General features: G+C 39.5%; 1 protein-coding gene and 1 long non-coding RNA gene across 12 annotated transcripts in view; one reads left to right on the forward strand and one right to left on the reverse strand.

The window, feature by feature from the left end:
* The window catches only part of LOC309481843, a 370,245-nt gene extending 354,615 nt beyond the window's left edge, over positions 1–15,630 (reverse strand). Inside the window, exon 1 of the long non-coding RNA XR_014200107.1 lies at positions 15,143–15,630. This is a non-coding gene — a long non-coding RNA (uncharacterized lncRNA). The remainder of the gene's footprint in view (positions 1–15,142) is intronic.
* Positions 1–23,186, forward strand: part of dab1a (DAB adaptor protein 1a) — a 426,003-nt gene that overhangs the window by 256,073 nt on the left and 146,744 nt on the right. The gene's annotated exons all lie outside the window — the stretch shown is intronic.

The following is a 23,186-nucleotide window of genomic DNA, read 5'->3' on the forward strand; positions in this document are numbered from 1 at the left end:
GGATGGATGGATGGATGGATAAACATAGATAGACGGATGGATGGATGGATGGATAAACAGATAGATAGATAGATAGATAGATAGATAGATAGATAGATAGACAGATAGACAGACAGACAGACAGATGATGGATGGATGGATGGATGGATGGATGGATGGATAAAAATATAGATAGATAGATAGATAGTCAGACAGACAGATATATAGATAGATAGACAGACAGACAGATAGATAGACGGACAGATGATGGATGGATGGATGGATGGATAAAAAGATAGATAGATAGATAGATAGTCTGACAGAATGGTAGATAGATAGTCAGACAAACAGACAGAATGATAGATAGATAGTCAGTCAGACAGACAGATAGATATATAGATAGATAGACAGAATGATAGATAGTCAGTCAGACAGATAGATAGATAGATAGATAGATAGATAGATAGATAGATAGATAGATAGATCAAACGAGGATACATAAAAAAGGGGGGAAAAACGTGTGATTTTTTTTCTGCCTGCCATAATCAGGTCACTATGCCAACCTGTGCCAGATGGCTCACTCTCCCAACCGCTCATATTACGTCAGTGAACTGCTTTTCACTGTTTCAGGTTGCCATTACCGTGGTAAAGGTGGTCTGTTCAGTGCTCTGGACTTTTCTGTGTGTATGGCAAGTAGGCCTTTCCTTCTCTGCCTGAATGGGCCCAGCAGGAAACAGTGTATCTCCATGGAGACGCAACACAGAGTGTGGGAACCCTCAAAGCCAACATTGTTTTGCTCTCTCCTCTGTGTTCATTTATTCATTCTACAAGCTGGGTTTGTTTTGAGGTAATGTAGAACTCAGAGGTTCATATCAAGACTTGGGCAACCGCATGTTTAAGCAAAATTAACAATAATGCATGTTAGTTTGGCCTGTATAAATTTAATGGCAAACTAAACCAGCTTGCTGTTCTATGTAAATGTCTGTTTAAATGAATTGCAGGATTGGTTTGGTACTTATTTATGTAAAGATGTGAGGAATAATGGCTAGAATAGACCTTATTCAGAGCAGCGCCATGGAAGCGAGGCTGTGAGGGATAGACTTACATTGTTTTCAGTGGCACCCGTTGTATAAAGCTGTATAAATCTCATAGATCACTTAAAATTTTCCACAGCTCATGTTGTCTGGAGTTTTTTGTCTACTGAAATTTCTCTGAAAGATAACCATACAACCCACTGAAGAGATGTACGTCAATCCCTCGCAGTCCGCTTTCATTCCCGTTAAAAATCAAAGATGGCGCCTCTGTGAATAAGGTCTATCCTGGAGGACTTTTCCAAAGAAAAAAATGTGGGTCACTTTAGCACTTTAGTTTTCTGAGGTGTTTGTTGTCAAAGGAGTCTAAGGATGTTTTGGGTTGATGGCATTGCACAAAATGGAGCAGCTTGTGTCTTCATCCGATCAGTAGGTGTTGGGGATTCCTGAAGTAGAGCCGTTCCGTGGGGGATGTCCCTTCTCGGAAATCTGTCCGGCATAGAGAGGAGGCATCGACTGCCGTTCCTCGTCCTCAGTATTGATCCCTCTGTTCTGTGTGACATTATCTGCTCCTGCTAATTAGAGCTCGGGAATGGGCTCACCCATCGGATGGCATCCGACACTGAGGACATGACACTGAGCCTGAGGGCACAGCTGCCACGGTTTTGGCTCAGACTTTTTGCACATCAGAAGCTTTCCACTCAAAATTTAGGAGTAAAAGTGACAATTTAAATGCGAAGATGCCATTGCTTGAATGCATTGCATATATTCATTAGGACTCTGTGTATTTTAGGTATCTCTAGGTGTTGTGTGTGAGACACTAGTGAGCTTCCTACGGTAACATCCTTATAGGATTGCAAATTCATAAGTGACCACAGACTAACTCACAATTGAGTTTTTCTTGTTGCTCAACTAAGATCACAACACTCTAATAAGCATAAAATACATGAACACATGAATGTTGGGTAAGTACACACTGAATTATTTTCATCAATACATTTACATTTTAAAAGCAAATTTTCTCTCTAAAATAGTGTTGGCATTGTATACGTTTTTTGGCTATACAGTTGAAACAGATTATTTTAATGTTTACAGATTGGCCCCATTCACTTCCGTAATAAGCCTTCCGTATAGCCTACTCACCAAAACTACTGGTTATCTGTACACAAAATCCATTCTCCCTCTTTTCTCAAGAAGACTTCAATTACACTGTTGTACAGGTTATTTGTGCGTTTCAGTTCCAACAATAATTCCCTTTCTATCGCCATGGATGCTAATGCTGAAAGTCGAGTCTGTCCAGTCTTATTTTTGGCATAAGTTTTAATTCTCTTTAGGGCTGAGAATGTCCGGTCGACTGAAGCAGTGGACACAGGGACAGTCAGCGCCAAACAAGCCAATGTCTGCCCCATGCTCTCACTCAGATTATTCTGCTGAAAGAAATGAAGGAGATCAGCTGGACTTTTACCTTCAAAGTGAGTCATGGCATACCTTACAGTCCTGTTTTTAGCTGGGACAGATCGAACAGTGTTCCGTGACTCCGTGTCAAGCTGAATTTTTTCCGGTATGTCTGAAACTGCTGGGGGTCGAGGAGGGAGAGAAACATACATTTTTCGTGGTCTTGAAATCTATTCCGTATCTGGCAAAGAATGTTGTCCAGAACAGTGCTGTGGAGTTGGTGGTAGTATGCACGAAGGTCTCCTTGTCCTGGGCCTCTCTGTCCGCTCCTTGACACCCGTGTCCGTCACATAACGCAGGACCAGTGCGAGCTGCGCTGCATTACTCACGTCAGACGTCTCGTCCACCATAACAGCGACAAAGGGTGCTTTTTTAATCTCCCTTTTTATCTCTTCTCCCATCAATTCAGCAATGGCATTAATCAGGTCGTTTTGCATTTTGCCTGACGTCCCACAAAACACTTTGTTCGTGGACAGGTGGTAATGTAAGTCTGTGTTGTTTTCAGCGAGAATAGAAAGAAGCTCCATATAGTTGCCTCTATTTGTGGATCCAGCGCTTTCATCGTGTCCCCGAAACGAAAGTTCTTGTTTACCCAAACAATATCAGACACAATCTATCAGTCTTTTCAATATGTCCCTGTTTTTCTTCACCTTTTTGTTGTGGAGCTCCGTATCCCTGTTCATTGAGCTGTAGATCCACTCGGGTTTCCCCAAAAGTTTTCAAAAGCACCGTTGCTTGTAAGTGTACGGCCGTGATTTGGTGTCTCACTGCTGCTTTGGTTAGACAACTCAAGTTTGCAAACCCAGTGTGGCTCCAAACACCAGTGTTCCTCGGAGGCTGTGAGCCAAGGGTACCGCTCGTAGTTACTGCATTCAAAGTCGTAAACCCTTTCTCCGGCTGGGACAGGCTTGCTAGCTTCGGGGTTGGCCGACCTTTCCTTACAATGTCCCGCTTTTCTTGAAAAGTACGTCATGAAAATGGCTTTGCAAGTAAATCTGTGACCAAATAAACGTATTCTCCTCTGTCAGCCATTGTAGTTTGCACAGCGGTATTTAATCGCTACATGAATATATTTTTATATTGTACAGATGCTGTTTGCGTTCTGCTCTGACTAGTAGTAGCTTTCTGACCTTCCAATCAAAGGACGTGAAAAGGCTGATGTTATTCTAAGCCTGCTAGATGGCCCCGGTGTTGCCATCTCGAAATCTGATTGGTTGATTAAATCTGATTGAGTATCTGATTGGTTAAAGCACACCGTTACATTGCCATTAATTTTTAAGGTACAGGCGCCCGCACTATTGATTCTGAAGGCCTCAAGGCAGATTTCTTTGATCATGGCAACACATGATGGCTGAAATATGATTGGATAAAAGCTCTAACATAAACTTAGACTACTGGAAGCAGCGCAACCAAGAAAAATAGCTATGAAATTAAGAGAATAGTCTATTGGGAATAATTTAATACACATTCACGGGAAAAATATATTAAAATGCAAGTCAGTGATTCTGATAGTGTTTAGGCCAGCAGAGAAGGCCTTGCTGGCCCTGACGGCCCACCACTGCAGGTTGTACAAGGTGGAAGCAGTGGTTCTCTTTGTGCCACATGCTGCAATGCCCCGCTGGCATCTGCCCCATAATCTCCTTAAAATGGCCACAATCTGTCTGCACAGCTATTTGGGGCCAAAAACGACACTGAAACATCAGCCCGCACACAAGCAAGCTCAGCATACTTTCACATGTAGTCTCATCTTTGTTCCACGGTCTTTTGCTGATGTATAATTCAAACACTTGTTAACACTGGCCTTCTGTTCTTGTCTATCGAACCTGCCTTCAAGTACATAACTAACAAATAGCATAACAGTTGCACATTGATTACAGAGGACTGCAGTTTCAGGGTCTATAGTCTTGAACATATATCTGCTTTTCATTTACCGCATAACCATTCTCCAGTTCCTCCTCTGACTGTTTAAATCCACATCCCTCCTTGAGCTATGAATAAAGAATCGTGCTCATATGTATTTTTTTTTTTTCAGTCCGAATTGAAAAATTAACTCACCCTCAACGAGCACGCAGTCCCATTTCTCACTGCGGTATAGAGGAACGCAACGCTCCACTGACTTCAGCCTACCCGTAGAAACAAAAGGGAGTAAAAAGGCAGACAAAAAGTCAATGGTTGATAATTTAGTCCCGCGAGAGCTTCGCTCCAAAGCGAGTTTGATGTGCTGCATTGCAAACAAAGACTGGGAGAAACTCAGAAATGCAGCCCATGCAACAGTCTCAGTACATTAACACTTCAATTAAATCCATTCTTTCTACATTCTCATTTACTTGCGCTCACACTACGCCGACTACTCTCCGGGGACAGATTCTTTATTTGAGGTGCTACTTGGCACTCATTTACAATGTTTTATGCTTTGCATCACCAGAGACCGGTGGTTTTGCATCTCTTCTGTCCTCTGACATTTAAAGACATTGAAAAGCATGGAGATGAGAAGAAAAGAAAGGAAATGTATGACATTTTAAGCCTTGCTTTTCTTCTCCACTGCCTTTTGTATACATACACTATTGTTGAAAAGTTTGGGATCTGTAAATAAAAAAAAAGTTTTTTAAATGAAGTATCTTATGCTCACCAAAGCTGCATTTGTCTGAAATTATGAAATAGTTTTAAAGTTCAAAATAACTGTTTTCTATTTTAATATATTTTATGTAATTTATTCTTGTGATGGTAAAGCTGAATTTTCAGCATCATTACTCCAGTCTTCAGTCACATGATCCTTCAGAAATCATTCTAATATGCTGATTTGGTGCTTGAGAAACTTGTCTTATTATTATCAGTGTTGTGCTGCTTAATATGTTTGAGGAAACTGTGATGCATGTTTTTTCGGGATTCTTTGATTAATAGAAAGTTCAAAAGTACAGTATGTACAAAACTGATTTTCAACCTTCTGTCGACACAGACGAAGACATGTTGAGCACATGGCTGCTTTCCACATTGCTTGAGTAGGGCCAAGTGCCACTTCTGCTTCTACTGTCACTACTGTCTCTCTTCTGTTGTTTTAAGGGATAGTTCAGACAAAAAATGGCAATTCTGTCCTCATTTATTCACCCTACACGTGGTTCCAAACCTGTATGTCTTTCTTTCTTCTGTGGAACAGAATAATGCTGAAAATGTTGAAAAATGAATCCGCACAAAAATCCACATCCAAAAATCTTCTTTTGTGTTCCGCAGCATTTGGAACCACATGAGAGTGAGTAAATTATGACCGAATTTTCATTTTTGGTGAACTATCCCTTTAAGGGTTAGCTGGAAAATCAAAAGGAACAAAATGGCTCCCTTAGGTACCTTGACCTAAGGCCCCGAATTTCTTTTTTTCTGACAACAAATGGCATTAGATTAATTCTGCTCTTACTGTCTTTTCATCTGGTCTAATCTATTGTCTCTCTTCCACTCGAGAGAGAGAGAGAAAAGATTCGGCGTGACCTGCTCAGTGGGGCCCCGGTCTGCTTGTATATTAGAGTGGGCTTCGGCTCTTTAGTATGCGCAGGCCTCTCTGTGCACCATTATCAAGCTGAAATGAAAAGCCTGTATTTTCCATGGCGGACAGAGTGGTGAGCTGCATAGAACTGGAGCGCTGCAGCTGTTATGCGCTCTAGAGAGAGAGAGGGTGCAGTTGAATGTAAGGACGGAGACATACACACACACGGAATCAAAGACGTGAGGTTTGCTCTACTAATGTCAGCGTAGATTTGTCAGTAATATGACGGTGTGCATATGCTGCCAGCTGGTGGTATTCTCTGTCAGATGTTAGCCTGAGGGCAAGACAAGCCAGGTCTGTAGTCAAACACTAGGGAATAACGACACTTTAGCTGTCTAATGAGACACACAAAATGGCTAACTCGGGTTTGTCTAAATGAACAAATAAATTGCTGAAATCCGCCATTTAATTTAATCCACATCATATGTTATCTGTGGAATTATCAGAGATGCCAATAAATAGCGTGTCAAGGCTAGGCGTGTACGGAATCTGAACACGGAAATCTCTGAACATTTGTATTTTTGTATCAGAACATTCATCGTTCACGGAGTTCTTTACATTCCCGTACTCTGAGTGCACTTTTATTAAACAAGCCATGAAATGATTTGACAAGTGCTATTTTCTGTTGATGTATTTCCTGTATAAACTATTAGTTGGGGTCACTGTGTTCTGCTGAACTAACTTACTCAACTGCTCTGATTTATTTTCTTTAAATGAATATTTTCATTTTGTTACGAGTTAGAAGCTTCACTGCGTCGCTCATTAGTTCTCCGCAGTTGAATCTTCAGCGCTGCAGGACAATAAATCATTTTGTTTTGCAAGAATGTGATTTTGCTGTCTGTTTTGAATATGATTCAATTAGAAATGCAATCAAAAGACTGTGTACCACGAGATAAACCTACAATGGAACCAGTGGTGTCCGATTCACAAACAAATGACTCTTATGAACCGGCTCTTTTTTGTGAATCAAAAACATACTGTGTGACCAGTGTAGCCCAATTCCTGAAACAAATGACTCTTAGTCAGTTCTTTTAATGAATAAGTAAAAAGGAGATTTGCAGTTGGAATCAGTCATGTATAATTTAAAGCATTAGCAGAGAGAGAATTTAAAAATGGATGTTGTGACTGAAATACTGAATAACCAACTGAATCAAAAATCAATTGTAATGAAAATCAAATCGATTCTTATCGGTTCTGAATTGGAAAAAGTCACACTTAAGTGTGAGAGCCTTAAACAGGCCTTTGTTTGCGTTACAGTGATTTTGATAAATAACGGCATTAGAGGGATTCTAGAGAACACTTATTTTGACAAAAATGTACACGCCCCTGCAAACAAGATATTGAGAATCAACATAAATATTTTTGGTCTGTTTTATATCGTCAATATTTCTATGCTAGTGCACATTAAATGGCCTCAAAACTAACATACTTGAGGTGTGTCCGAAGTCATATTCTGTCATTTGATGAGGAATGGGCTTTGCAACCATTAAAAAAAGTATGTTCTATTTAATATGAATGTGTAGTAGAGTATAAATAAAATCTGTATGTATTACATCCGCCATGTTGCATCCGCTTCGCTGCCAATCACAAGTTCTCGTAGCCTCATGGAATAGTAAATTGTCTATCAGATACATACTTCAAAATCTTGGCGAAAGTAGCAGATCCTTTCCACCTAGTGTTTTATAAAGACTATGAATTTCACAGTCACACTACTATTTCACATATTGGTTTTCGTGTACTATGTAATAGGGAAGTAAACATTTTAGTAGGGTAGTAAGCAGGGTTGTACATGTTGTGGCAGCATGATTTTCAGAGATGTGTGGCATTCATTTCTTTGATGGACATGGACACATCTGTGGTGTGATAGTTTGTCCAAGGTGTGTCAGCTGGATCACAGCTCATTTGGACCAGAAAAAACACACCGGTGCCAGATCCAGATGTGCCAACCATAAGCATCCAACACCTACTATTCCAACCTGTCTCCTCCTCTCTCTCTCTCTCTCTCTCTCTCTCTCTCTCTCTCTCTCTGTCAGTCCTTCTCACTCTATTTTTGAACTAGGAATGTAGATGTGTTTATTCATGAGAATCAACATAGTGAATGCATCTGGACAGACAGAAGACCAGTCTTGAACTCTGGAGACGGGGGGTTTCCATAATGATTACATGTAAAAGAGCTACAGCGTAGCGTCTCAGGCGGTCTCCTGGCGTTATTGCCCTGGCTGGGAGAGATTTCGCTCTCATGTTGCCAGCAAAGCCTTCTGCCCTTGTACTGCAGGAAGCTGATTCTGTTTTTTGAATAGTTGCCTGGGAAATCTACTCTCCGGCTTTGCTCGAAACGAACGTACATCTCTCCAGAGCGATTGCTTTTCTCTTCTCCTCTGCTAGAAGTAACTGCACTACACCGTCTCTCTCTTTCTCTCTTTCTCTCTTGCTTGTATGGGGAATTCCATCTACGAATCCCTCTTCTCTTTCCCTTCTCTTATCTCTGTGTGCAGGGAAGGATTCAGAGTTGTGCGTACATATCTGTGCCGAAAAAAAGATGAAAGTAGTATTTTTTTCTCCCTTTTTTGTGTTTGATATAAAAGCAAGGGCTCTTTTGCTTGTGATAACACTCAGCCTCTCCGTCTCTGGAGCACAGTCAGGGTCTAATGCACAGACACTCTATTGCACCCGCGCGTGTCTTCGTGGAACGCATGTGTGTGCGCATGTGTTTGAGCAGGGCCATATTAAACTGACATTCTGGCGACGCGGCGTGTCATGCTGAAACCACTGGATAAATGGCTGAGACTCAGCATGCACCAGAGAAATATGGAGAAATATGTGGAGTAAGAGAGAGGGAGGGATGAGATGGATGGATGGAGAGATCGTAGAATGGCATAAGATGGTGAGTCTCATCTGTAATGGTTAGGCAACTGTGCATGGATGCACAAACAAGTAAATTATTCATATGACAATTGGTGTTTTATGGGGTTCAAGATGGTTTTTGACTCCAAGAGGAAAATTTGCTTATTCAGAGGTTGAGAGATTTGAGATTTGTTCATGTAGAGAGATATTTCATCATAAAATGAAATGATGTCTTGCTCTAATATTGCTTGTTTGAACTATTCATATTGACATCCCTGTGGGTTGATTGTAGATTTAGTATCTTTGGCGGTATCATTTGTGATTTTTCTTTCCTTTGATCTAGAGATCTTACTCTTCCCATCAATTGCTTTATTTTGTCCATTGGTGTGTTTAGTTTCTAAAGTCTTTCTTTTGTGACCTGCAAAGTCATTTCTTTCTTTCTTTTTTTCTTCAGATCTTTTCTCTAAAATGCTAATCCTCTAGATCATTTGTCTGATTTTGGAGTTTCACACTTCACTGATCTTTCACTAGTGCCGTTTGAGTCCTTCACTCTAGATCCAGGTAGCCGTCCAGCGCTCAACACCACAAGATCTCACACTTTTCCTCCCACACAGACCTCCCAAGATTGAAAAACAAAGCACAGACACTCCCTATCCACATTATGTGTGTGTGAAACCATTAAGATATTAAGTCTTCAATTAGCTCGATGTGTTAATGACATTAGACTGTGGCAGATAAGAGCTGGGTTAGATGGCCCTCTCGGAATTGATGGGGTCTGATTAGAAGGTGGTGGCTTAATAATCCAGTGCCTTTAAATGAGATGCCCTCACACGAAGACGACTTTAACTTGCGCACACACACACTCTCACACACAGAGGCACTTGACAGTGAGATACTTGGATGAACCCCAGCAGATTTAGCTAAGCCCCTCCCCAGTTTAATGACAGCCGCTGAATCGGCACGCTGCTGATAGCAAAGTGGCACAAAGTGGGTTTAATGGAACAGGGCAATTCCAAAGACCATCAGGATTAAATTGGAGTGAAATGATTTGGGGGAATAGAGAGAGAGAGATTGAAGAATAAAACCCCCTCCCCTTTATTGCATGATGAACAGAAATGGCAGCCCAGGGTGGAATGATCAGTTAAAGACTCTCTCTGTGTGTGTGTGTGTGTGTGTGTGTGTGTGTGTGTGTGTGTGTGTGTGTGTGTGTGTGGCTTGATGAGAAATGGAGTGGAATGGCTTGTGGGGGAGGGAGAGATGCAGAATCATGTAAGGTTAACCGTGGAGATAACCCACATTTTTAATGTGTTGATGTCTGTCTGCGCCAGTGTGTTTGAGTGGAAGAGAAGCACATTAGAACGCAACTGTAATTACAGCGAGTGTGGGCAGAGTGATTCGCCCTGGCATGGATGCCCGGTGTGGGTAGGGGTGGGTTATTTGGAGGACAGCTGTGTCCTCCGCGGAGGGAATGTACAGCAGGGGGTCTTTACCCTTCGCATGGACTCTGCCCTTCCTGTCTCTTTCCAGCCTGTTTCGACACCTCAGCAAACCATCACGGCTTGTAGGAATATTTATGTGAAGTCGGCACTGCATTATTTAAAACTGGTCCAGCCTCAAGGCCCAACAGTTATTTTATTCATCACAATGGCACTGTATGTTAGGGTGAGTTCTATAATAATAGTCACAAACTGTGGAACTAGACACATACTGTGATATAGATAGTATGGAGAACATGGGTGGTCTGACTGACTCTTCCAGTGATTGTCTCATTACAATGCCTATAGTCTAATTGTGAGTGTTGAAGTCAAGTCACATTTATTTGTATAGTGCTTTATAAAATAAAGATTTAAATACTTCAGTTTCAGATGTAATGCAGCTCTACAGAAAACATAGTGTCATTTTTCAGCTCAATTCAGATTCAATGTTGATTCAATTCAGTCCAATGACTGTCAATGTTGCAAAGTTAATCAAAATACATTTAATTGAAGTTGACTAACTTACATTTTAGACACAATTTTGTCAGATGCTTTTTTTCAGAGAAACTCATAGTAGTGTTTTTTTGTTCCTGAATGAATTCGTGTTTTGAATGAATCAGTTTAGTGAATGATTCAGTGACTCACTCATGAAGACAGTCACTTGTTCATTCCTAAATTAATCAATCTCACTAATAAAAACTCTCTTAACAAATTTATTAAGTGAATGATTCATTCATAAAGACAGGTGCATGTTTGGTATGTAAATTAATCTGCATTTTTGAGCAAATTGTTTGAGTGAATTATTCAGTGATTCATTCATATAGGCAGTTACTTTTTTTATTCCTGAATGAATCGGTGTGTTTGGATGAATCGCTTGAGTAAATGATTCAATAATTAATAATTCAATAAGATTCAATTAATCTCCGTTTTTGGAGATAAAAGGTTTAAAATCTGAAAGTGACGTTATGTAATCTGCAGGAGTAACCACTGAAAAATCCTGACAACTATCCCCATTCCACTATCTGGAACATGCAAAAAACAAACAAACAGTAAAAGTTGTATACGTCTATTACCTAATTTATGATTTGCTAACATCTGCATACTTGTGTAGTTCATACAAATAAAATAATTGCAGCTTAGTTTTCATAAGGGGTTTGGATGGACCAGCTCTGCATTGTGAACATTATACTATATACACAATGCATCGGTTTTGACATACAGTAATACATTCGTTTTTGATATCAAAAGAGCAAGAAATATCATGATGTGTCATCTTTCAGGGCTTCCACCGCACCAATCACAGCACATGTTTCTATTTCACAGATATAGGCCTAGTTCATCTGTGTGCTACTGAGACGATCCAAAGAGAGAAAGAGAGAGAGAGAAATGAAGTGAAAAAATGCATTGACTGCCACATTAGATTCAGCTGAATTGCTAGTCAAGTCCACTGTGAATGAGGCATTGAAATATTTGACCCTATTGCCCCAGATCCTCATGTAAGCTTTATAATTTGCCCATGATGAAAACAGTTCAGGGTCCATTGCTCCAATATTGCTGAGAGTTTAAGTGCTTACTGGTTAAGTCTGGTGTGCTGTTTACCCACTGCTATTTTCAATGCTGTTTTCTCTTTTTACACTCTGTTTTCATGTTTACTGCATGTCCATACAGTGATGCAGATGCAACATTTTCTTATTGTGAGAGACAGATATTCCTGACTTTGCATATACTATTAGCCAAAAAACATTGCAAAGACTGCTTTTTTAATGTTTTTTGAATGAATATTTGATCATGAATTTGAATTTAAATATTTCCATTATCAAATTAGTCAAAAATGTTTTATTTTACCATGTATTTTAAAAGAATAGGTCACTGAAAACATTATTTTGTTGTTCCAGTCTGCTGTTATTTTCCATTGGTTTCAAGTATAAACGGTAAAAACAAGACACGCACAAAATTGCCTGATACAGACGCAAAATTGTCAACTTTTGCAGTGTTGCTTCTGATGTAAATTGAAATATTTCAGTGTTTTTACTGGAAAATAAATCAAATACGTTTCTTTCCAACCACTCTTGCATTGTACTGAGAGAGAGCAGAACCGGTGGCACGTAGGCCACCAGGAGCAATAATAGAAGCCACAAAGTGATTTGAGCCTGAAGCAGGTGGCTGGTCTGGGGGTCACCGCTGAGTTTCACAGAAATCAATAAACTCTCCAGGCCGAGTGCGGATGGGGAAGGAGGGGGGAGGAGGTGATTTTTAAAGGGATCGGGTTTGAGGCCTGCAGGTAGGAATGCTCTTTAAATGAATCTGATTTGCCTGACAACATGGAGATGGTGATATATGCCACACCTGAGAAAGAAAGAGGTCTGCCCTGCCATTATACAATCCCCTTTTCTCTCGCTTTCTCTCTGGCTTTAAGGGAAATGTCATTTAATGTGGCGATATATTAAAATAACAGTGTGTGGAATACTAATAGTGTTGCCCCTGCTGCAGCCGCAGAGAGAATATCACCGTTGTACTGCTGTATGTATGTTGGTTTTGAAGTGTGTGCTAATCTGTTACAGAAGCACCTGTAATAGATGCCTATCTTGAAGCCCAGGAATGTTTTTTTCTGCATTTCTACTCCTGTATTTTTTGTAGAAGCTGTACAGCTAGGTTGTCCTCTCAGCATTATTTAAGGAAAAACGGTTGTTACTCATCATTTTACTTCTTTTTCATTTTTGGCCTCACTGTTGCTGTTATTAATATGGAAAATAAAGAGAGGGCATGAACAGGGTTGGGGAAATCAAAAAAAGCAGGACTCAAAGTCTTGTTAGCCACATAAGCGCCACCACTACTAAGCCACAACTCTGACCTACTGCTTTCTTTTCCCACTCTATCCATCTCATAGTCGCGATGTTGCCCATCACAGTTTAGCACAGGCATCAGAACCGCGTCTCCTTGCAGCAGATATTTGTTTGTGTGTGTGACGGAGGGATTCTTGCCGCTGTTTTGACTCCTCTACACATTTTATAAGCTCTTCATGAGTTCTCAGCTGGTCAAAATACCATCATATGGAGGCTACGCACATACAACGAGCGCATTGAGCCCAGCAAACAGCAGTGATTTGGATGTTGGGTAACCCAACCAGTCAGGTTGTGAACATATCCCTATGCCTTTAGGTTCGGTATCTTTAGGTTCAATGTTAAAATCCCAATGTGAACGCTAAGCAGACCAGGACTAAATGTTTTTTTTTTTTTTTTTGGTCCAGACCAAACGAACCAAGCGAACCAAACTACAAGTGTGAACAAACCCTAACTCTAATTAGAATATTAGTAGAGTTTTAGGTTAGAATTAGGGTTAGTAGAATAAGTACTTGAATAAGGACATGCACTTGCAAAGTTACTTATAGTCAGTAGAATGTCTGTTGGTGGACCATCAAAATAAAAGTGTTAGGAGATATTAAGCAGATAGTCTACTAATGACTGGTAGTTGACAGTGAACATGATTTCACCAAGTAGAACATGTTCCTGGATCAACATCCTTATTCATCCTGAAACTACATTCCAATCAACCAATCAGATTTGAGGGATAGGTTTACAGGTTTAAAACAAGGGTTGGGTGCTTCTATATCAGTGTTATTCATCCTTCATTTCCCTCTGACTTTAGGGATAACTTATGGGTAAGATTAGGTTTAGGGGAAGGGATAGGGTTTTTGGACAAGAATGTTCCTTGACCAAGAAGTTGATCCAGTTGCATGTTTTACTTAGCAAAATCACAGCTACCGGTAGTTGACATGTAGTTGCAAAGTTACTTATAGTTACTAGACTAAGTGGACTATCGAAATGAAGTGTTACCATATTTGTTGTCTTTTGTGATGTATAGACTCAGTTCAGTATTTCACTATTCTCACTGTGCTTTGTCATTCTTTCTTTCCCGATTTGGGGAGTTTAATTTGTTCACATTGTGACCGTCTGTAGACCTGCACTCTGGACCACCACTCATTTTCATCTTATAAATGACAGTCGCTGTGAGAGAATTCAGTACACATGTTGTACATTCACTTTATGTTCCATATGAAGGTATTGTTTTTCTGGAGGTGTTTTGAAAGCATCTGTTAGGGATGAGAAGAGGCCCAGGAGTTGTGGTTTAGATTGCCTCGAGCTCCCTGGTGCGACTTTGCTAAACTGTCCTGAATAAAACGGCAGTCAAAGCTTTTAAAAGGAATGAGGATTAACGACTCACAGCTCTGCCAGAATCAAGATTCAGATGTGTCTCAGACTGAACTGAAATGAAGCAACAGCCTCTGTCGACACAGTAAAAGCAACATGGCAAACTGATTATAAAAAATAAATAAAAAATCCCCCTTGCATTTTCATGTAGCCTATTTACAGTTGTACTGTACAGTGGGGCTGTCTTTTTTTTATTGTATTTTTTTTTTTTTAAGGTTTAAATACTGAATTTAAAAATAAAGAATTTAAGTCATTATTAACTGAAAATCTTGGAGGCATATTAATAATTTAATCACTGAGTCTGTGAGTTGAACTCAAAGATTTAATCACATTTGCACTAGCAATGTCTGATTTGTTAACAAATATTTCAGACCAGTTTTGTGAATTGGATCAAATGATTCATTAAAAAGATTTGACTTAAAAGAATAATTCATTCACAAATCAGGCATTGCTATTATTGCAAATATCAAGACTTTCAGTGCTTAAAGGCTTAGTGCAAAAGTCGGTAACACTTTATTTAAAGCTGCCGTCGGCAACATTTTTTTGATCATATTCAGTGTAATCGACACTATAATCCGACAGAACAACATAAATAAGGTGGTTTTAGAAAAAAACCCGAGCTTCTAACTCCACCTGGAGCGTGTTATTTGTTTTGCAAAAATCCAGCGCTCCCGCTTCATCAGGTCCAATCAGCGCAGGGGGGTGTGAGATCTGACTGTCAATCACAGGTCGTGCACACGCCACAGATCCCCCTCACTCGCGCACGTTAATATCACATGCACACGCCACGCCTGAAGTTCGCCTGGAGATTGCATGAAGCGTGATGGCGGAGAGAAAATCTACTAACAAGCTTCCAATTCCTCGGTTATTGCTATCTATGGATAGATTAGCCAGGGCAGCCTACCTCCGAGTCCATGGTGTTGATAGATGCTGAAGAGACGGACGCGTTCACAGAAAATCAGGTACACACGCACAGTGACGCACTGACGAGCACGACCTCGATGGGAGGGTGCTCGCTGGTAGTGGGGAGGGGCATGAGAGTTGTAAACATTCAAAATTTTGGCTAATCGACCCAATCTGCCAGACTTGCCGACGGCAGCTTTAACAGTGTCTTTGTTACATTGTTATTGTAGTAATAACTATAAATTATGCATAATTACATGCAACTAACCCTAAACCAAACCCAAATCCTAACCCTAACCCAACAGTTAATTATTCTTACTCAGTACTTAAATGCATAATTACACTGTAACATGGACACCTTAAAATAAAAGTGTAACCCAAAGTCATATGGACCGATTTATTGTAATTTTGCAGCTTGATAGCCTCAGCCCTCATTAATTTTCTTTATATAGAGAAGATTTGCCTGGGATATTCTCCAAAAAATCACCTTTTGTGTTTCACAAAGGAAAGTTAGTCATATGAGTTTCACTATCAGCAGGCACAATTCTATCTTAGTTAACTCCAACCTATGGTTATGGCTACATAGAGTGAAAAAAGAGTGATATCAGTCTAAAGATAGGGCTCAGAAAGAAATGACGTGTGGAGAGAGAACCGCTGTTCACACTGAGAGAACAGAGCGATGTATGGAAGGTAGAGGAGAAATGGTGGAGAAACTGTGAGGTTCCTGTGGAGAGAGAGATGAAAAGAAGAGCAGAGCTTGCCAATTTCATAAAGAGGGAAAGCTGAAGAGAGAGATTGGATTCATTCTGACTGCTAAATGAGCTCTTGAAGGGCTGGAGTGACAGGACACATCCTCAGAGAATCAGAGAGAGAGGACCTCATCTTCACTTTTCATTTGCTTGCCATCCATTAGTATGATAAATACAGGGGAAAAGAGGAGACCATACCATGTCTTGCCTTTGCAGGGGTCTCGTTTGAATGTTAAAAGGCTATTTGATTCTCTAGTGAAGTGTCTTCCAAGATCGGCTGAGTACTAACAAGCTAGTTTCAAACCCTAGCATGTGTCTCTTCTGTGAGCTCTTGTGATGGTAGTTCGTCGTGGGGAGGGTCTCTGATTTTGAGACTACATACATACATTGCCAAATGAGTTTGTAGCACTGCATGTTAAAGGGATACTTCAGGATTTAGCATTAAGCTTTGTATTAGTAGAAAACCTGTAGAATTTTCGAATTACCGTGCTTTCCACCCTCATATCCCCCTGAGATTAGATAATTTATGTATTTTTTGTCTGGAAAAAATCCTCCGATGACGCAAAAATCGTCATTTTGCATCATAGGAGGATTTTTTGGCCAGAGGCTAAAGACTACAGCCAGTAGGAGGGGCTGTCCCGCATGTTCTCAACCCGCCCATAGAGGGTGGGATCTCACTCACAGAATGTACACATAGTGTCAGCCATCTTTTTTTGGAAGCTAAGCTTGCAGGCTCTTGTTCTGTGGAGAGAGCTGAGTATAGGAGAAAGCTGAGTAGTAGGGGTTACCATCCTCTTTTTCCCAGACATGTCCGGCCGTCGAGATCGTCCAAAATGTCTGGGATTCGGCTTTTGCTTTCTGCAGTCGCCATTCATTGTTTACATGCACACCTTTTGTTTCAATCTAACCGAATTAATTCCGATTGGTGAATCTGAATGTAGTGTTTACATGAACGCTAAACAAGTGATCGGTTGATGTGCGTTTTAACATTGCTAAGAAAATTCCCGCTCCTCCGTGAGAGATACGAGACCGGTGCGTCTCAGTAATCACGCCACCGGCCTCGCACCGTTCTCCCGCGCCCCTCAGCCTCATCCTGCTTGCCACAGTAAACATAATGAATGGCGACTGTAGAACGCAAAAGCCTAATCCCGGACATTTTGGGCGATCTCGAAATCAGACTCGTCACGGAGACTCACTAGTAGCCTAGCCTTGTTGTTTTAAACTGTGCTCTCTTACCGGTAGGCGTGGCTTGGGAGCGGCCTCCTAGGGCAGCGAAGCAAGTGCATTCTGGGAGTTGTTGTCTTTCATCCACATAAGCCAAAAATACATTTTCTGGCTTTTCTCAGTCTAGAAAGCTCCAAATACAAAAATAATTTCACATTTCTTCCACATAAATGACCAATTTTAAATACACATTCATCTTTCCAGAGGTGAAGTATCCCTTTAAAGCTGGGGATAGTCGATTGGAAAGCCTTATTATAGGTGTATAGTATTGGCTAAGCTAGCAGGCTAATCGGCTTCATGTACAGTATGCTAAGCTGGGTAGCTTGCAACACATAACCTAATAATAAAAAAACACTATATATTAAAATGGTTAATGTTAAAATTCAATCTAAAGTATTGGTTATATACTATTATATGTAACGGGCCTTCATATTAGCGTTGGAAAACATAGCAGTTTGATTGACTTCTGAGTTGATGCATGTTTGAAATATTAAGCAGCACATCTGTTTTCTACATTGATAATTATAAGAAATGTGTCTTGAGCAGCAAATCATCATGTTAGAATGATTTCTGAAGGATCATGTGACACTGAAGATCGGAGTAATGCTGCTGAAAATTCAGCTTTGCCCATCACAGGAATAAATTACATTTTAAAATATATTAAAATAGAAAAATGCTATTTTAAATTGTAATAATATTTCACAACATTTTCTCAGCCTTGCTGAGCCTTCTTTTTTAAAGATCTTAAAAAAAAAAACATTAAACATAAATAAATCTTGCCACCCCCAAACTTTCCAATGTGTATCTGAAGATTTGTTTACTTAAGCAAAACCTGTGTAAGATATTACTACTTTTCAATAAAAATATCTTTAATCAGGCCTATTTTTTTTATCCCAATAGTCTATGAAAGTTTTTTCTTGTTCTAATAAACCTCAGTAAATGTACTGAGAAAAACAACCTGAATTCAAAATTTAGGCTAGTCTCAGATAACCAGTCCAAACTATTTTATCTCACAAAATGTTGGTTCTGAAGTAAATTTCTTGTTTTTAAGGATGTTTAGATTTTCTTTTTATATCCAAACCAGACAAAAATACAAATTAATAAAAGGATGTTTTGCAGAGCACAGATCGCTGTCAGTGTAAACGGCCCTAGAGATACACAAACACATGTGCAATGCACATTTTACAGCATTCTGCATGTGCAGAGACAGACATGCCATCAGACAGGGAGTGGTATTATTTATCGTGTGTGTGTGTGTGTGGAATAGAGACGACAGGCCAGACGATTGGAGGTGTATTTGCCTGGCTCCAGGTGTTACAGTGCGTTTAATTACTCTCATGGCAGATTAACGAGACAAAGATTGTGCAGATTTCCCGCACTCACACACACACACACACAAACTCACACTCATACTGGACTAATTGCCTTTCAGCTCTGAGAATCTACTGCAAAGCTAGCGTAACACACACACACACACACACACACACACACACACACACACACACACACACACACACACACACACACACACACACACACACACACACACACACACACACAACACACACACACGCACACACATACACACTAATATAGCGTGTGTGTTGCGTTGCATTCAAATACGCTCATTCTCTCTCTACCAAGGCAACCCAACTTATCGCCTCATAAGGACAGACAAACAGTCGTAATGAATTAACAGAGGAGTACATTCTATTAACCAGCTCCTGCACTAGCTCTCACATTCATCAAAACAATAGAGTGACTTCATTAGCGACTAAAGCAGAACACCCGGTCTGCACTTTCTTCCAGCCTAGACGGTTCTCCACGTTTCCTTTTTCCCCCCCAAATGTGGGCTCTCACACGCATGCTGATAGAGATAGAGATAGTCCTCGTCCCCAGAGCGTCTGTCTGCGGGTGCTGCTACAGGTAGCAGTGGCGACGACAGCAGCTTGACTTAAAACACAAATGATTTCTGCCATATGGCAGAGCAGGGACTTGGGAATGAGGGGGAAATCTCAGATTCTGTGTGTGTGTGTGTGTGTTTGTTTGAAAAGGCTGCTGTAAAGTGTTTTAGAGAAAGGCCTCATTAAGTCAAGTATTCTGGCACCTCGTGGCTTTCTCACACTGGTCTGAAGCTGGTCTTCTTCTCAACTTCCTCTGGGGCCGATGGCTGCTCACCGCTTGGCACAATGGACTGTAGGAACAGAGAGAAATAAACATTTCCTCAAAAGCCTTCAGACCTGCCCACTGCTCTCCTGTGGCCGAGAGCCAGAAACCCTCCTGAATGTTCCCTATTCAGTCTTTTTTTCTAGTAAAAATGTTAAAATCCTTAAAGCAAGATACAATTATTTGAGAAACAAAATTGCACAAGGTAATTAGCCTGGTTAAAACCAGACCATTCTCAGTAGTAACTGAGTTATGGTATGGCAAAGCTTCATTAATAACTCATTTCCAAAGGGCGTCGCTCAAATGCCTCTGGGAGCAATTGGATAGACCTAAAACCAATCAGAGCGATCGTCATCGTGTAAAGCCATATGCTGTGTCCCAGTTACACTATGGCAAAAAAGTATGTACTCTTTTTGTGAAGAAAAGGTATTTACTTTTGAATGTGTAGCAAAAAAGTAGGCAAGCTTTGGGACATACTACTTCGTCATCTTTATCGGACGGATCTGTCGCGTGCATCCCGTCACGTAAACTGCCTTGTCAATCATCTTGTCACAGTTAAAATCCTCTATTAAATCTAATTTAATTTCCTACCGTTTCGGAGAGAAATGTAGTAGCACGTTCATCTGCCAGTGGGTCTTTCATGGAGACTGTCCTCATGTGTTTGCAATTTGAATATAATAATGCATTTAAAAACTGGTGCGCTTCACCAACGGACGTCGCTCAAATGCCTCTGGGCGCAATTGGATCGACCTAAAACCAATCAGAGCGATCGTCATCGTGTAAAGCCCGCCTCAACGTTTCTGATTGGTGCCTCGATTTGGACGGATTAGAAATCGTCTTGAATGGGCTCTTTGCCAGACTACTTGCAGAGCAAATCAAAATTTTCCGGAAGTTTGTCTGGGTTTTCCCAGGCTACAAGGTAATGGGACTTCAGAGACAATGTTGTGAATTATTTATATTTTTTTTAAGAAAATAAGACAAAACATGTTAAAATCCTTAAAACAAGATACAATTATTTTGGAGGCAAAATTGCATAAGACAATAGGACTTGGTTTCTGAGATAATACTGTTATTTTTTTTCCCTTTATTGTCTTGTATTGTTATGGGAAAACAAGACAAAAATGTTGCTTAAGAAGTAAGGCGGCAACATTGTTTCTCTAAAAAATGTCTCATAGTTTCCTCAAAAATATTAAGCAGCACAACTGTTTTTAACATTGATAATAATAATAAATGTTTCTTGTGCAGCAAATATTAGAATGATTTCTGAAGGATCATGTGACACTAAAGAGTGGAGTAATGATGCTGAAAATTCATGTTTGATCACAGGAATAAATAACATTTTAAAATATTAAAAAATAGAAAGAAAAAATGGAATTTAAAATTGTAATATTCTTTCACAATATTTAAGTTTTTATTGTATTTTTGATCAAATAAATGCATGCTTCTCGTACTGGCCCCAAACGTTTTGAATGGTCGGGACACACAAACACACATCTCGCTTTCTCTTTCCCTGGCAGGTTGGACGTGTTGGTTTGTTAGTGTGAGGAATGAATGGGCTTTTTCATGGACAGAACTCACACAAAGCTCTCTGCCCGTCTCAAGAACAGGAAGTGCGAACAAAGAGACAGGAGGGTCTGAACAATTGCTGTCTGTTAAAATGTTTTCTGAGCGAATAAACCACAGAAGTGGAGATCTCACTATTACTTTCTAGCTTTTGCACCTAAACCCAGAATTATAAATCTAATTCAGCTGATTTTTATTTAAGATGGTTAGATAGAGGAATCAAGTGAATAATAAGTCTATACGAAATTGTGAGTATTGACCATAGATTAGAATAGCGATAAATCTTGGAAACGAAACACTTGTTTATGAGACTTGTGTGACCAAACTACATTTCCCATCATTATCTGTGACAGTGTGAATGTTAATTATTTTCTTTTTTAATTACACACTTAATGTGCATCCTTCGCCCTTTATTTAGTTGTATTAGCACTAAAATGTTTCCTGTGTAAAATACTTTCTAGTAGGTCCATTTTATTTTGTGTGAAATCCTTTGAACACACATCATCACACTATAATTATGATTTTCAACTTCCTTGGAGGACTTGAACGCACCGTTGAGTTCATTAAATCTGCAAGTAAAATGCAATTATTGCCGCAAAATATAATGTGTTATACACTTTTAATTGAGTCCTTATACCGATGCACCAGAGCTAGTATGGTAATTGTGATGTACTATACAGTTAGAATTTACAATTACAGAAGTTACAATTACAGAAGCCCATGTTTGTTCGGGATTTGAACCTGTCATCTAAATTATTGAAACCTAAGTTATACCACTCGACCACGAATTTACTAGAAAGCCCAGAAGTGCGGTTGTTCAATATGAAATATAGGCTATATTGTTGTCGTCTCTATTTTTAACTTTTGATTCTATTTTTCTGTTCTAAAAGTTTGTTCTATTCTGTTTACAATGTACTTTTACATATTTAATTTTTGCTTTCGTTAAATGTAACCAATTTTGTTGTAGCCTAATAGGCAAATAATAATAATAATAATAATTATAATTTTCTAAAAGTTTGTTCTATTCTGTTTTGTTTATTAAATTTTTTACATAATTATGTAATCAGTCTCATTCTTGTTGAAATAATGAAAAAAGTTTTTTTTCACAAGACCTAAACAGATAAACAGATAGCCTACAAACAGAGATATATTATAGTTCACTGTTCGTTCGAATAATAGTTTATATTTATGTATTGTTTGTTTAAACAACATTAACCAAATTTTCTTTCTTTATTTAATAATAAAATTATTACTTTATAACATGCAGTTTCAACTCCACCAAATCTTAGGTTGTTTCATTATTGTACAGCAAATGTCAATAGCTCTTTTTTATTTTTCATGTTTGTTGTAGGCTTATTTGGAAATGACCATAGTTGTAGTATTTCATCCTTACTGTTAATTGACAAAAGCCCCACTTACGTTTCAAAATGCGGAAATTGCTGCTGTTTTGCAAAATGTCCCTTTGCGTCACCTGGCGGTCATTTCGCGAACGACTGAAATGCGACTGGTTTATTTTTGCCGCGGAAGCTAGCGTGGCGGTAATAGGCATTCTGGTTGACTACCTACTGTATAAGCAGTGTTCAGAATCCAAACATTTCAAATGTGAGCCTCACTGTCCTCATCCCTTCATCTCTTCCCTAAAGTCTTTGACACACTTGGCAGTTTGTCTGTGTACATCTAATGCTTAACCCAGCATCAACAGAATCTTCAGTGAGATGTCAGTGTCTGTGAACAGTATGTTAGGTGAAGCTTCATACGTGATTTGTTGTAGCCCATTAGGTGAGGATCTTTGCAGCCAATGGAAGGCTTACAATTTTAGTCTTGACATAATAGAAATGGTCAGATCATCTTTCCAGGTCAGAACTCTGATATTAATGCAAAACAAGTCATGTTGGGTGAAAAGCATCAACTGAATGGCAAGTAGTTAATTTGATATTTTAAAGCCAAATAGGTCAAAATTCCCCTAACTATGGTGTTCCATGTATGTGTGTGTGTATATATATATATATATATATATATATATATATATATATATATATATAAAATGCATAATA

Source organism: Leuciscus leuciscus (genome assembly GCF_965113295.1).
Source record: "Leuciscus leuciscus genome assembly, chromosome: 19".
Taxonomy (NCBI): domain Eukaryota; kingdom Metazoa; phylum Chordata; class Actinopteri; order Cypriniformes; family Leuciscidae; genus Leuciscus; species Leuciscus leuciscus.